This window comes from Lycium ferocissimum, chromosome 9 (assembly GCF_029784015.1).
Source record: "Lycium ferocissimum isolate CSIRO_LF1 chromosome 9, AGI_CSIRO_Lferr_CH_V1, whole genome shotgun sequence".
NCBI classification, from domain to species: domain Eukaryota; kingdom Viridiplantae; phylum Streptophyta; class Magnoliopsida; order Solanales; family Solanaceae; genus Lycium; species Lycium ferocissimum.
The window spans coordinates 44,585,444-44,600,365 of record NC_081350.1 but is presented as its reverse complement, the minus strand read 5'-3'; positions in this window follow the sequence as shown (position 1 = coordinate 44,600,365).

Genomic DNA, 14,922 nt, shown 5'->3' with positions numbered 1-14,922 from the left:
TTACAGCTGTTCAGTTGACCAAGCAATAGCTGGGGACCTGATCTCATCTGGTCCCTCTGAAGACGTATCTGGTCTGCAATATCAGTAGCTTTACAGCTGTACAGTTGACCAAACAATAGATGGGGACTTGAACTCATCTGGTCTTTCATATATGAACATATCCTGCAACTTGTGTAGTGTGACTGATTGCATCTGATTCTTCAAGGAGCATGTCAACATAGCAGTACATAAGATATCAAGAGGTTGACCAAATTCAACAAGTGAACTTGATCATATCTAGTTCCTTAAGGTTTGTCAAATCATCAAAACATAAGGTATCATAACTCATCACGCTGGTTATTTAATAAATTTGGCCAAAATGTGTAACCGCATACTTAATCGGAACAAATATTTTAAACGTGCCTGCACTTGTCTAATGCTTGAAGTATCCTAAAACTTGTCTATTTAATTATCGGCTTAAACATACTCCGAGTTGCTCAAATAGAGATAAGATAAAACAGTAATATATTCAGACCCAAATTCTCCTTAATGTTAATACTCAATCACATGGTCCGTTCGATTTTTAGTTACCAATCTATTGGTTCTATTATATCATTACTCCATTGAAGCCACTTCCTATTATCATAGAATCAAAACTGGTGATTCACTGACAATTCAATGATTGTGTACTCCTTCTAGCATTCAGCATATAATTTGTTCATTCATAAAACACCAGGAATGCAAAATGTAATTGGACAAGTAAAATGATTTAAAACAAAGTGACACAATATATGTAAGCAACGCGGAGCCAGGTAGAGATAAGGAGTTCATCCGAAACCCCTTCGGCACCATATATAAAGGTTAAAACTATTTTTTATGTGTGTAAATGTGTGTGTGTTTAATCCCCTTGACTTCTTCAAATGCCTGTTTTTTCATATTTTGAACCCCCTTCCCTTAGTGAAAACCCTGATTCTGCCACTGTATTTAAGCATTTAAAATTACTTAACGGAAAGCACCATTCGTCCAAAAGATTCATTAATTTTTTAAATTAATAAAGATGAGATAGACAAAGAGTAAACCTCAAAAATAAGCTTTCAACTTCGTTGAACTTGGACAGGAATTCTGAATGAAAAATAGGACCATTATTGATCGTAGTAAAGCCTCACTGGAAACTTCAAACCTCAAACGAACCCTCTATTCGAGTGATCTCTATGTGTGTATATAGATGAATATGCTTGTATATTTTCTATATATTATGCAGTGAAGGAAATCGTTTTCCTAAGTGTCTAAAGGTGGAGTGAGGTGATGGATAATGGAGATCATGGGGAAAATGCGGGAAAAGGGCGTGCATGGTTTTAGCTTAGAGAGGATATTTTCCCTTTTTCTGTTTCGTCTTTTTGCTTTTGTCTTACTCTTGTGTTCTCTCTCCTTTTTTGTGTGTTTTGTATAAAGAAGATAAAAATAAAATAAAATGGTAAAAATATTGCTAGCTGTTTATAAACTAATAAAATATAGAAAAAGTAAATAACAAGACTAAATAAAATGTAAGTAAGAAATATACTAATGTGACTATTTTTACAGCTTTCGTTTTTTTAAACTAAAAATTACTAAAAATAAAACAAAAACTAACATATTAAAATTAGATCCAAAAAAAATATTTAGTGCTTCTTTGACCAAGCTGCCAAAAACTGTTTATTTTGGGAAACACTTTTGTCATAATGACTTTTTCAAAAAAAACTTTTTGGAGAAAAGCAGTTTGTGTTTGCTAGTTCATTTGAGAAGTATTTTTTTCAGTAATTAATAAGTCGATTAATAAAAAGAACAGGTATCATGATTCATTGTACTATTAGGACTGTCTAAACATAGAAATTATGTAAAATATTTATTGTGAAAGCCTTTGAAGTTATGGCTCCAATATGAATTTGAATATTGTAGTTCTTATTTGACTATTTTTGCTTTAATTTGAATATCCTGTTGAATATTGTATGTTTACTGCTGTCGTTCGGATTGGGGTATCTTTTTACTGATATAGATATTTGTATAAATAATTGTAGGACTCTATACGAAATCACTGTTACGTTTATATATATATATTGTGTAAAGATGGTTAATAGGTGGTATTATTGCTTTCTTTTTACTGATATAGATGTTATTAATCTGTATTCAAAAATATAAAGTTACACAGAAACAGACTCTGGAAAAGTTTCAGAAAACGTAAAACAGAAATTGGAAATAATATGAACAGTATCTGAAAATATATGAAAAATCAAACTGAGCCCACTAAATTCGGTGTGTCCTTAAAATTATTCCCCTCAATGTGCGAGGGTGTTGGAATCTTTCCTCCCAGGATAGAACAATTTACTTACCAAAATAGCGGTACAACAAATTTTGATGATGACGAACCACTCGAAGGCAGTATATCACACGAGATTTTAAGAAGTGCAGAAAAGAAGAATATCAGAAAATTTCGTAAGTAAAAATTCTGAGGATCAACGAAAATATATAGCCATTGAAGCACTGATTAGGAAAAGGTTTGCAACCTTTCAGAAAAGGCTTGCAACCTTTCAGAAAAGTCACAGTTTAAAAAACGGAGGGAAATTTTTAAAATAATCCTGGAAAGAAAGGGGTCGCGGGTCAGACACGCGGATCCGGGTCACTAACGGGTCAGGATCTGGATATTTTAATTAATTAATTAAATAAATAATAATTAATTAAATAATTAAAATTAAAGAAAATTTGGTCCAAAAAGATTATTAATCAATCAGATCACTGAAGCCGAGCTGAGCGACGACGACGACACGAGGGGAGACCCTCTTCTTAACCCTTTAGCAACAAGAAAGAGTGCTTCTACTTTTAAGTAGGAGAACTTTTCTTTCCACTACCAATGAGAGACAAATGCTTATTTCATAAAGCAAGAGAGAACAACTCATTTTCCTTCCACTACAACTCATTTTCCCTCCACTTCCTTTTCCTCCATTTCCCATTCAACCTATCAATTAAACCCAACAATAGATATTTGTCATCTTCTCCCCATTTTAGTGGAAATTTAGAGCTTATTACCACACGCCACAGCCATGGTCAGGCCCTATTTCGAGCAAAGTGTTGATTTAATATTCAAAATCTTGTGAAGGTAAGGTACACATCTTTTTACTCCTTTTGGTCCTCTTCTTAAAAATTTCAGATTTGAATGAATTTCTTTGACCAAAGCAGTGGCGGAGCTAGGATTGGTGAAAATTATTTTTTATGTATATATATATATACATAAAAAATAATTTTCACCTTATATATACAGTGCAATTTTTCGCCGAGGGGGTTCATTCGAACTTCGAACCCACTTCGCCCTTACTGGTTCCGCCCCTGGACCAAAGATTCAAAATTCAAATTCAAAACGTCCCGCTCAAAATACCACCCTAAGAAGAACCCTAAAATCTCTGTATAAATAGCCACTCATTTGGAGTTCATTTTTGGTTCATGAAAAATAGATGGGTTTCTCCATTCTGGTTGTGTCCCTTTGTCGGAACTATTGACAAAACTCGTAACCTTACGTGAGGAATAGAGCATGTGTTTGATCTCTGAGTGCATACTCGAGCAAACATTGCTGATGAGTCCGATTTCTTGATTTTATTCAAGATGCAAAAGTTGGACTCATCATTAAAGTTTGTTCGCGTGTGCCATACTGAGACCAAGACATCCTCTCTCCTTATGTAAGTATACAAATTTTGTCCTGTCAAGCAATTTACAAGAGGATATGTTTTTTTTTTTGGTACATCGGAAAATATTAAAAACAAAAATTAAAACGGTTCGTAAGCTACATTGCTCATATCTTTAATTTTGTCTTCCCAAACTAGTAGTAGCTTGCTGTTGATGATCATGATAAAGTTGCTTCATTTATGGCTTCACAAATCTATTTTTTGTATATTACTTTCTTAGAAAACTGAATAGTTTATTAGTTTTAGCTTTCTTCTTTTTTTTCTTTTTTCTTTTTTTGCTTTACTCACTTAAATTTGATATTTTTTTAGCACAATCCTTTAAGCATCTCATTGCCTATCCCAAGCTAGTTGAGGCACTTAATTACTATACTGGTGCTGATCATTTATTTCTTCTTCTTGATTATTTTATCTGTTGAAGGATTCTCATGTCATACATTTTATACGATTTAAGCTATATCTATGATATATAGAGAGTAAAATCGCCTACGTAACATCTGTCATTGCTTTGATCTCGTCGTTGGAATCGATTTTTCAACTCTAATAATCCTTATAAGGACTCAAAAATCCTCACGATAACACATAGTTAATCAAAAAGAAATTCTGTGCTTAGGACCCATGCAAGGGAGTTTCAACTGGTTCACAATACCTGGACCACTTTAAAACGTTCAAATGAAATCATTGGGCAAGATTACAAGTGATTACACATAAAAAGTGCAAGATTACAGGTAATTACACATAGTAATCAATCTCATTAGGCAGTCCCAAATCCATATAATAAGTGCAAAATATTAGTTTATTTCTCAATATAAAAATGTATCATTCTTTTTGGGACAAACTAGAAAGAAAAGTGTGTATCATTGGGACAAAGAGAGTACTACTAAGTTTTTAATCACTTTCTCTATCTCATTACATATTGACATTAGTCTATGCATTTAAAATTTTTTAAAGCCTATATTAGTCTTTGTTCTTTGTTTCCTTAGTTCAAGTTTGAGTCTTTGAAACTTGAACTATATAAAAAGAGAAGAATGACTAATATCGACTTTGAAAATTTTGACTGAAACCGTATAAATGTTCTAAAACCAAACTTAATGTTCTAAAACCAATCTTTCTTTCATGTCTAAAGATGCACCATTCCTTCATCATCGTGTCTCACCCTGAATCTCTCAGCTTGCAGACGACAGAAGTTCAAGACAAATTTAAGAGTGAATGAAAAATAAATTGGAGAGCCGAGTTTATAAAATCAAATATAAGCGCGGATGGCAAAAGAACATGAAACCAGAGCTATAAACTATAAATACAACTTTATGGACTAAGAAACCTTGCAAACTATTACGTTTATTGCTATAAATTTTAGCATGTCCATTTAATTGAAATAGAAAAACAAAAGGCTGTCGCAACCTGTTCAAAAGAAAATCCCAAATCTCTGAGGCCTAGAACCAACTGCATTTCCTCTAACTGCTAAAAATCATCAGTAACTCCAGCTTGGAATGGCAAAGATATAGAAAAAACTCCCATGAATTTAGATTTAGTAAAACATGTTTGTAGTACAATAAGATAAAATATTTAGCATGCACAAGCAGAGGAAACACTTACTCCATACAGGCATTAAGATTAAAAAGAATGGAATCTTAATATGATAGCAACACATCTTCTTGTACATTGTGTTCCTAATTGAAACGAAAAGTGCTTGACAGGACAAAATTAAATTTGTATACTTACAAAAAGAGGGAGAATCTATTGCTGTCAGTATGCATACGTGAACAAACTTTAGAGATGCACTTAGGCAGGATTTTCTCACAATAGCCAATATAGCAGGATGACACTTATTTGTGGACAAGATGATTAATTGTGAGAGTGTTCCTACATCAGTTTCAATGGTTAAGAGTGATTCAATTGTGAGAGTGTTCCTACATCAATGATCTTGTCAACAAACAAATGTCATCCTGGTATATAAACCAGAAAGAATACTGTAGTCAGAAAACCATGCCTGAATGTTCATGTAACTTGCTGATGCATCCTGAGGAAGCATAACCCTTCACTTCAACTGAAAACTTAACAAAGTATTTATATAAGGAGGAATTGAACCACTTAAAACATACGGGATTTACCCAAAGTGAGTTTCAACTAAATCAACATGAATTGAAATATGTGAGTAGGTAAATCATGAATTGAAGATGCACTGTGAAAGGGAAAGTACGAGGTGACGTGTTATTTTTAAATACCTACTCACTTTTTTTTCTCAATTTAGACCAGGAAACAGCTCTACCTCTTATGAGGTAAGGTAAAGACGCACAGACGCCATCCTCCCTGCATCCTACTTGTAAAATTACACTGTTGTTATTGTTGTTGTTGCACGACATTATTTCAAAAGCTTTATTTGCAAAGGTATGGTGAAAATTCCAAATACGTCCCTCATTGTGGAGTGCTTTCATTTGAGCAATCAGTATCTAAAGAAAATTCACAAACACCAAATAGATGGCGCGCGTATGATGTTGATGGCAGAGATTTAATCGAACACCACGAATTGGACATTGAATTTATAATGGAACATAAAAGCAAGGAATATATCTTTTAACGATGAATAGACGCGTCCTTCTACAATAATTGGATAAATCTTTTCATAAGTTCCCTAAAAAAATTGGATATAACTTTTCACAAAGATTTATTTGTCCAAAAACATTAGATTTTAAATTAATCTATATAAATTCCAACACTCTATAACGTGAAATTATCCAACAATTTGAAAGACACCTAATGGAGATTTTTACAGTCGTATCTCAATGCCTAGGCGTGTTTCATGATGTCACAAAATCAAGTTTTAACCTTTTCGCACAAAATCAGTGTTTGGACATGCGGTTTTATCTAATGAAATGAAATCTCAAATCATCCAAAAAGGCATGATTTGGCATTTCAAACTTTTTAAATGTAAAAGTTGACCCATAAGTTTATATTTTATAAAAATAGATTCATAAGTTGATAGATATAATTACCAATCATGTTTACCAACCATTTATATCAAAATTAAAAGATCTACAAGTTGGTAGTATATTTATAACAAATTTACTCTTACCAACCATGCGGGATGATTATATTAAAGAGTTGTTACACTTACACTACAACTCATGTTCAATTTTCCATTTTATTGAACTAAAGTTTGATCAATTGATGTTGTATTTTTTAGAAAGGCCTTCTAGTAGCGTATTAATTTTGTTATGAACTATGACTTGCTTATTTGGTAAGATTATATAAGAATTGAGAAAGTTTTGATGGTTTTCACTCACAACTTGTGGGGTTTTTATATTTTTTAAAAAAAAAAGACAACTTGTCCAAACAAAACTTCAACTTCAAATCATTATGATTTCATCATGTCCAAATAGCTCCTAAGTGAATGCAGGCGTGAACCAAGTGTATTAGTTGCAGTACAGGTTCGTCCGAAATCAATAATTTTGGTTCAAACTTTGTATATATACTAAAAATTATCAATATTAGTACAAAAAACAGATTCCGAAGATTCACTAAATAAAAAATTGTGAGAAAATTACGAACTCGAACTTCTGAATTAAATTCAAAATTTGCGTCCATCTATGGATAAATGCATGTGGTGTACAGTGTAGCATAATATGTAGCATAATAGGTGGGATTCAACTGAACCAGTAATTTTCGACGCGAAACATAAATTTATGTGTAAAAATTTATTAGAACTGTAATAAATAGTATACATGAACCTATAACTTTGAAAATACGACGGGTTCAAACTAAAAATCTTAAAAGGTTGAACCCATAGAGTTTAAATCCAAAATTCGTTTATGTATAATATATGCTTCACGTAGGTTGATGCTTCCTTCCAACTTTGTTGGATTTCATTAGAATTATTTTTTTTTCCTATATTGTTAAGAAGAAAGTTGGTGCTATAGTTCGATTACTAAACAAAGTTATTGTCATATCATCATTTAATTTCCTTGATATTTTGATATCACTATCAACTATTTCTGACTTGTAGTTTTGGCTTAGATTTCACCAATTCCAGTTGCTGCAGACAGCACTCTAGGGTAGGTACAATTTTAATTTGTGCACATTTCTGTGGTTGTAGAAAAGATCTTCAATTCACTCAATGACTGGCTTTTATTGTTCTGCACAAATTCATGTCACTGGCAGTTATGTGTTGTATGTCTTCAACACGTACCTTCACGCATAGGTTCGTTTTTTTTCTTTTGGGTCAAATATATGAAATTCCTCTTTGATCTCGGGCGGTGATGAGACTCTAACCCAATACATATGTCTTTAATATTGCTCCCCTATCCAATAATAAGTGTCAACTTAATCAAAAATACGCCTATTAAAAAACTAATAATGTAAGTGTGAAGTTTACTAAATTACTCCTATAAATTATTTTTTCCTCTTGATTAGAGCATGCACAAGTAGTAATCCTTTTGACATTGAGAATCCAACAATACCAAGTTACTATTTGGTTTTTTCAATCAACATTTTGATGTTACTTTAACTTGTCAGTTTTTGTCTAAGGGAAGAGTTGGATTTTTGGAAATCTTACGGAAAATACTTGATCACAAACCTTGTCGGAAAATACTTGATCACGAACCTTGCAGGAAATTCTTGAAAGCTTGAGGCATGTCAATTAAGACACTGTCATTAAGGATATTTCACCCGGTATAAATATATCTCTCAGGATTCAAAAAGCTCTTCTAGTACAAAACTAGGAGCTAGAATCTAACAAAAATTTCACAAAGAAGAAAACCAAGCACACTATAATATGAAAGAAGGAATTTCTGTTAATCTTTTCTACCTCCCTCTCATGAGGAAAAACTTGAGTATATATAGATAAAGGATGATAACATGAGAATGGCATATTGTTGAAGGTTTCAACGGGTGTAAGGGCATTGAATCTGATTTAATTGCTATGAGAATTAATAACGTTGTATAATGTAAAAATATTGTAACAGCCATTAAAGGATATTCAATGGGTCAAATGCATTACTCACAAAATGAGTTAAAGGCTAACGTATGAAAAACATATGGCTGTTACAAATGCAAATTGCAGTCATTAGAAATGTTCAAATATAATTTATACACCAAGACCCATTAATATATATTAAGAGAATGGATCTAGATGAGAATTAAAGTATTTCTTTTTGAGATATCCAAATCATTTTTTCAACAGACACTTATTAGGAGACGGAGGGAGTATCATATTGGAGTCTATGATCATCTTATTTAAAAATAAATTTTTATTTATTTAATTATGTCTTCGCATAATGAAAGTCCGTCCTCACGCACGAATTTTGTGATGCCAAGGTCTTTTTAGTTTCTGATTTCACTCTTATATTTTGGTCCCAAAGTAAGCTCCCAAAGTGGGTTGCATAATGTTTGATCTCACAAGATATTGTCATTGAACGTTATTCATTATACTAATAAAGTGATAAAATTATAATTGATCATATTAAAGTAATTAAACTCTACGCTCATTATAACAGTAAAGTGAAATTTTAAAAATTACATTAAAGTAACTAAAATGAATCTACTATTACATTATTCTATTCATAGAACAGAGTAACTTTTTGTTCACATTGTACAATTTTTCCTAAAGTATAAATTGTTTAATCACCAAAAAAATAAAAAAAATTAGTGGTTTCCATGTGACGGCCTACTGTTTTGGAAATAACTTTTATGTTGTTATTATTAAAATAATTGTCAAACTATTTCTTTTCTCCTAGTAAAGTTAACAGTCATTCTCGTGACACTTTGCAGGATAAAAAGTTGTTATAATGGAAATAGACAATCAAGTCCATTACTTTTTTGATTCTACAGCATGAGTTTTTCTCCTCTCGGATACTCAAATCATATCATTGCTTTGAAAATAGTTTTCTATGCCCCCCATGAGACATCTTAAATAGCTTCTTGTTGGAGCCCAGCACTTTTGTAATTCAAAAAAAAAAAAAAAAAACCCATTAAAAAAATCGGGAACGCCACGCATAGATTCGTAAGCGTGAAAGGGCCAAAGTGTACATTTATATTTTGGCCTTTTTTCATACACAAAATCCGTGCGTGAAACCCTTCCCAAAAAACCCCGACCCACCACATGCATTCTCTTTTTTCATTTCCTCCATTTTCACCTCTTTCAACACACTTTTGCACTTCCAAAATATGTCTCAAAGTTTTGAAATTTCAACGTTTGCTATACAACCCGATATTTGCGAATGCAGTTATTACTGTAAACTAAAAACATCAAAGACCCAAGATAATCCGGATCGCCATTTTTGGCATTGTAAAGTGCCCGAAGTAAGTGTTTTTACATTTTTTTAATGTTTTTTTTTCACGTTATCCATATATTTTACTTTAAAAAACTGATTTTCTTGTAAGGTTTATAGGATATGGGCGGTTGCAAATACTTTTGGTGGGAAGATAGCATTCACATGGATAAAACGGTGACGACGAAGTTTAAAAATCCAGTTTTGGATAGAGATACCGCGACTTCACTTATCTCTAGAGATACTGCTAAGTAGGGGTGGGCATAAACACCGAAAATCGAAAAACCGGACCGAACCGAATTAATTCGGTTTTTCGGTTTCGATATTTCGGTACGGTTTTCGGTTTTTTTAATAATAATTTCAAACTTTCGGTTCTTGTTTTTCGGTTTTTCGGTTAAACCGAAGTTTTTTTTTTTTTTTTTTTTTTTGAAAATTTACTACATGAATACAATTTTTTTTGGGGAAAAAAACATAAGTAGACAATAATATTATAATATTTACATACTCTTAGCAACTAAATGTTATTAAACATTACATGACAAGTTAAATGTTTTATAGTAAATCAAATTGCTATATATAACGAAACCCTTCGTACGTGAATAACTCCAATACCTATTTGTTGTTCATAGTATAACGCTTTTATACAATTTCATACTTCCTCCTTATTCGGCAAGATTTTTTTTTTTTTTTTCTTACCTTTTCTACTTCCTCCTTATTCTCAACTTCTTTCATTGTTCCATAAAAAATAAAATCTCGATTTTCATTTAACACTATAGGATATTGAATACAAGTATACTAATAATTTGAGTGTTGATTTTTATTATATATAGTATAATAAAAATGTTATACGTAGAATAACATTCATATAATTTATTTCACCTATTATAATAAATTAGATATAACTCACATAATTTGATTATACACTATATAAAATTTTATATACCTCGTATGATTTTATTATACGTTGTATAATACATTATATTTTGTATATAGAAGATATTATCTTGTATGTGTGGATGATCACTATGGTTGGATTCTAAAGTCATCAAACCTTCAAACATTTAGTCTAGCGTAAACCTCCGTAACTCGAAGCAATCAAGAAGAAAAAAATGGAAATAAATGGAGAGATGTGTAATTGCTAAAAAAAACTGAATTAAAAAATCGAAACCGAACCGAACCGAACCGAACTAATTCGGTGCGGTGTTCGGTGTCCACTTTCAAAAAATCGAAACCAAAAAACCGAACCGAACTTTGAAAAAACCGAACCGAAAAACCGAACGTCCACCCCTACCGCTAAGTTGGACTCGGAATTTAAGCTTGTGGAAGCTGAAGAAAAAATTAAAGGTTTGGAGGTGTTGCTCACCCATTCCGAAAAAAAAATGAAATTTGCTGAAGGCTAAATTTAGAGAGGCTCAACACGAGAAAATAGATTTGAAAGAAAAACTTAAATTGTGGAAGATTGTTTGTGTTATCTTGTTGTTGTTCATTATTTATATGTATTTTGTTTATTAAGTTTAATATTTCTATAGATTATGTTTTTTACTAGTTTTACCTTTTCTCCTATAATGTAATCCGCACCCTTTATGTACTAATTTATTTGTGTTTATTTGTGAAATTGTCAATTAATAATAGACTTTAACAATAAACATGCCAAACTAATTCAAATTTATGACTTCATCATAAAATAAAAATACAAATTAACAGCTTTAGTCCGAAACTTAAATGACCCATAATCTAAGACAAATTTGAGCCTAAATAGACCTAATCGTCATCGAATTGAAGTCCTCAATATCGTCCTCAGAACGATATTGGCGGTCTCTTAACACACATCTTTTTTCAGGAGATGCTAGTTCTCTACCGGTTGATGATGCTTGTTCTTCAGCCAACTTTAGCATGTAAAATCTACAACGTCTTGCCAGCATTCTGTTGTTTTCTTTTCTAATCCTTTGTATGGCCATCTCGCAAGTTGCTGGACCTACTCGAGGCATGGTTAGTGAGTACCTTGTTGGGATTGGAGCGTTGAGATTTTTCAAGTCACGAACAAGACGTTCTGATTCGGCAATCCGATGTGACCATTCTCGGCGTAAACCGCAATAATATTCCCGCGATCCGAATATTCCACATCGCGTAAATCATCATTACGCTCTACAAGAAGGTGCGGATTTAGCTCGTCTACTTTGAAATCACCGGTATCACTCGAAAAACTGCTATGATTTGAACTCTCATCATCGCTATTTGGTTCTTTTGGAAGGAGTAAAGACCAAGCTGAGTTTCTACTACTCGACATTGAATATGGTGTAGTCTAATAACAAAAGAAAGGGCTACTTATATAGTTGCAAACCCCCAAGTACCCTCGGGGGGAGGGGGGGAGGGGGAGGGGGAGGGTCTTTATGACTCTACTTACTTACCTTATTGTAAGAAAAATATTAATCTTCATCAGACATTTCACAGTCTGAATCCCACTTGGATCTAAATCTTGTGCTACCATGTATACCATATTCTACCCTATGGTAACGTATTTGCATCCGATTGTTCTCTTCACGAAAACGATTAAGAGCAAAATTAAGCTCTTGTGGAGTTCCGCGAGGCATTGACATAGCACGTTTTTTTTTTGGCATTTAAGCCCTATTAAAGCTAACTTTTGCTCCAGTGCTTCAGCCTCCCTGACACGCCAATTCCACTCCTCTCATTGTTTTATTGTATTCTTGATTGATCTTTTGTTAGGGTTATTTGAGTAATGAAAATCATCATCATCTAGTTTTCATGTCCTACCCATTGCTTCAAATATTTTTGCTGGGGTAAAACATGTAATAGAATCAAGATTTTCAAATTGGTTGTAAAATGTCATGATAACTCGTTTTAAAGTGAATACTAGTTGTTTGTCAATCATGTTATATATAGTACTGCATTTTTGACCGTTTATTTGAATTAAATTCATATTACGCAATGTTCTTGTGCGCAATAGGACATGATTTGACAATACATCATTCATGCCAATTTCAGTTTTTTTATGACACATAAAGGACCGATTTGACAACACAATGCTGCATTTTGACCGTTTATTTGAATTAAATTCATATTACGCAATGTTCTTATGTGCAATAGGACATGATTTGACAACACATCATGCATGCCAATTTCAGCTTTTTTATGACACCTAAAGGACCGATTTGACAATACAATGCTGCATTTTTGACCGTTTATTTGAATTAAATTCATATTACGCAATGTTCTTGTGCGCAATAGGACATGATTTGACAACACATCATGCATGCCAATTTCAGCTTTTTTTATGACACCTAAAGGACCGATTTGACAACACAATGCTGCATTTTTGACCGTTTATTTGAATTAAATTCATATTACACAATGTTCTTGCGCATAAGGTGGGTGAATATGAATCTATTTAAGAAGAATATTGGACAAGGTAAAAACTCATCCATTTCATAAGTTTAAGTCTCTTAAGTCATTCAAAAAAACCTATTTTAAGTCATACAAAAAATGACTCAAGATATTCCACCAGTTAAGGTTTCAATACATTGGGATGATATTATCCTTGATGACAATAGTTTTGAATGTTACAATAAAAGACCAAACGTTCATGTTAAATGTCCACTTGAAATGTCTTATGAATCACTAGTCACTTACATATATGAAAAAATGAAGGTTAGTACAGATGAGTATGAAATCTCTATAATGTGAGTATATCCACAAGATTATTTTCCAATGGTATAGTTGCTTTATGGTAGGCATTATATCAATGATAATGATTCTTTAAGGGATTATTTGAATGCAGGAAGAATTAAAACATTTAGTCGCCCTTAATGTTCGGAGATGTATGTTGAAAAGATACTCAGAGAGGTCCCGCAAGAACAACCCTAATAAGCTAACACGTATGGAGATGTAGTTCTTACAGGGGTATTTTTGAGTGGCTGTGTGCCAAATGAAAAATCTTACCCAACAATTAAATCAAACTTGGTAAATATGCATTCTTATATTATTATTTTGTGCAATAGCACGTGTTTATTGTATGTAGTGGTAAATAACCATTTTTAAATCTTTGTAGGGGTTATAGACCTGATACGAGTAATATTAGGCAGTCATCTCAATTTAGTGGAGCAACTCATTATTATCGAACTCTCGCTCAAGGGAGCCGATTATTACAATAATTCTCGCCCGTTGAGCCGATTATTATGATAATTCCCTTCGGTGTACCGATTATTATTAAAACTCGCAGCTGGTACCAACCGTGGATGAAAGGTAGTCCTCTCGCTTGGTGGAGTTGATCATTCTCCACACCATGCTCATAATCAATATGTGTAGGTTTATCACCTAGATGTCGAATAATTAATTAATATATATATATATATATATATATATATATATATATATATATATATATATATATATATATATATATATATATATATATATTGTGAATTTGGAATTTAACATATGCTTTTTATCATGTATGAGGAGGCCTTTCTTAGACGGCGCCGATTGTCCAAGTTATATGGATACATCGAGAGATGGCGATGAACCACTAATAATGCAGAGGTAACCGATGATGAAGATAGTGGAAGGGAGGAACAAGATACGCATTGTAGTCCCCAAAAGCAACCGTAACCAACTCACCACCACGTACCACCTCCGATGGCCGAAAATCCACTTCGATGTACTAACGCAATGGCATTCGACTATATTTCATATCTTGACAAGCCTCCAAGGTCGCGAGGATGCATTTGTCTTCACAAGAGATGATTATCAAAGTCACCAAAAAACGTGGATTGAACCAAAAATTCCATGACCGGCGAATGCGTCATTGCAAAGTGGAATGCGCTCTATATCAAAAAGATGTTGCAACGGTCGTCGAATGTATTGTATAAAGGATACGAGGGAGTTTAAGGTTGATAACTCAAACAAATTATGAGGTCGATTTGTAAGCGACATACTCAAGGCTGTCGGTGGTT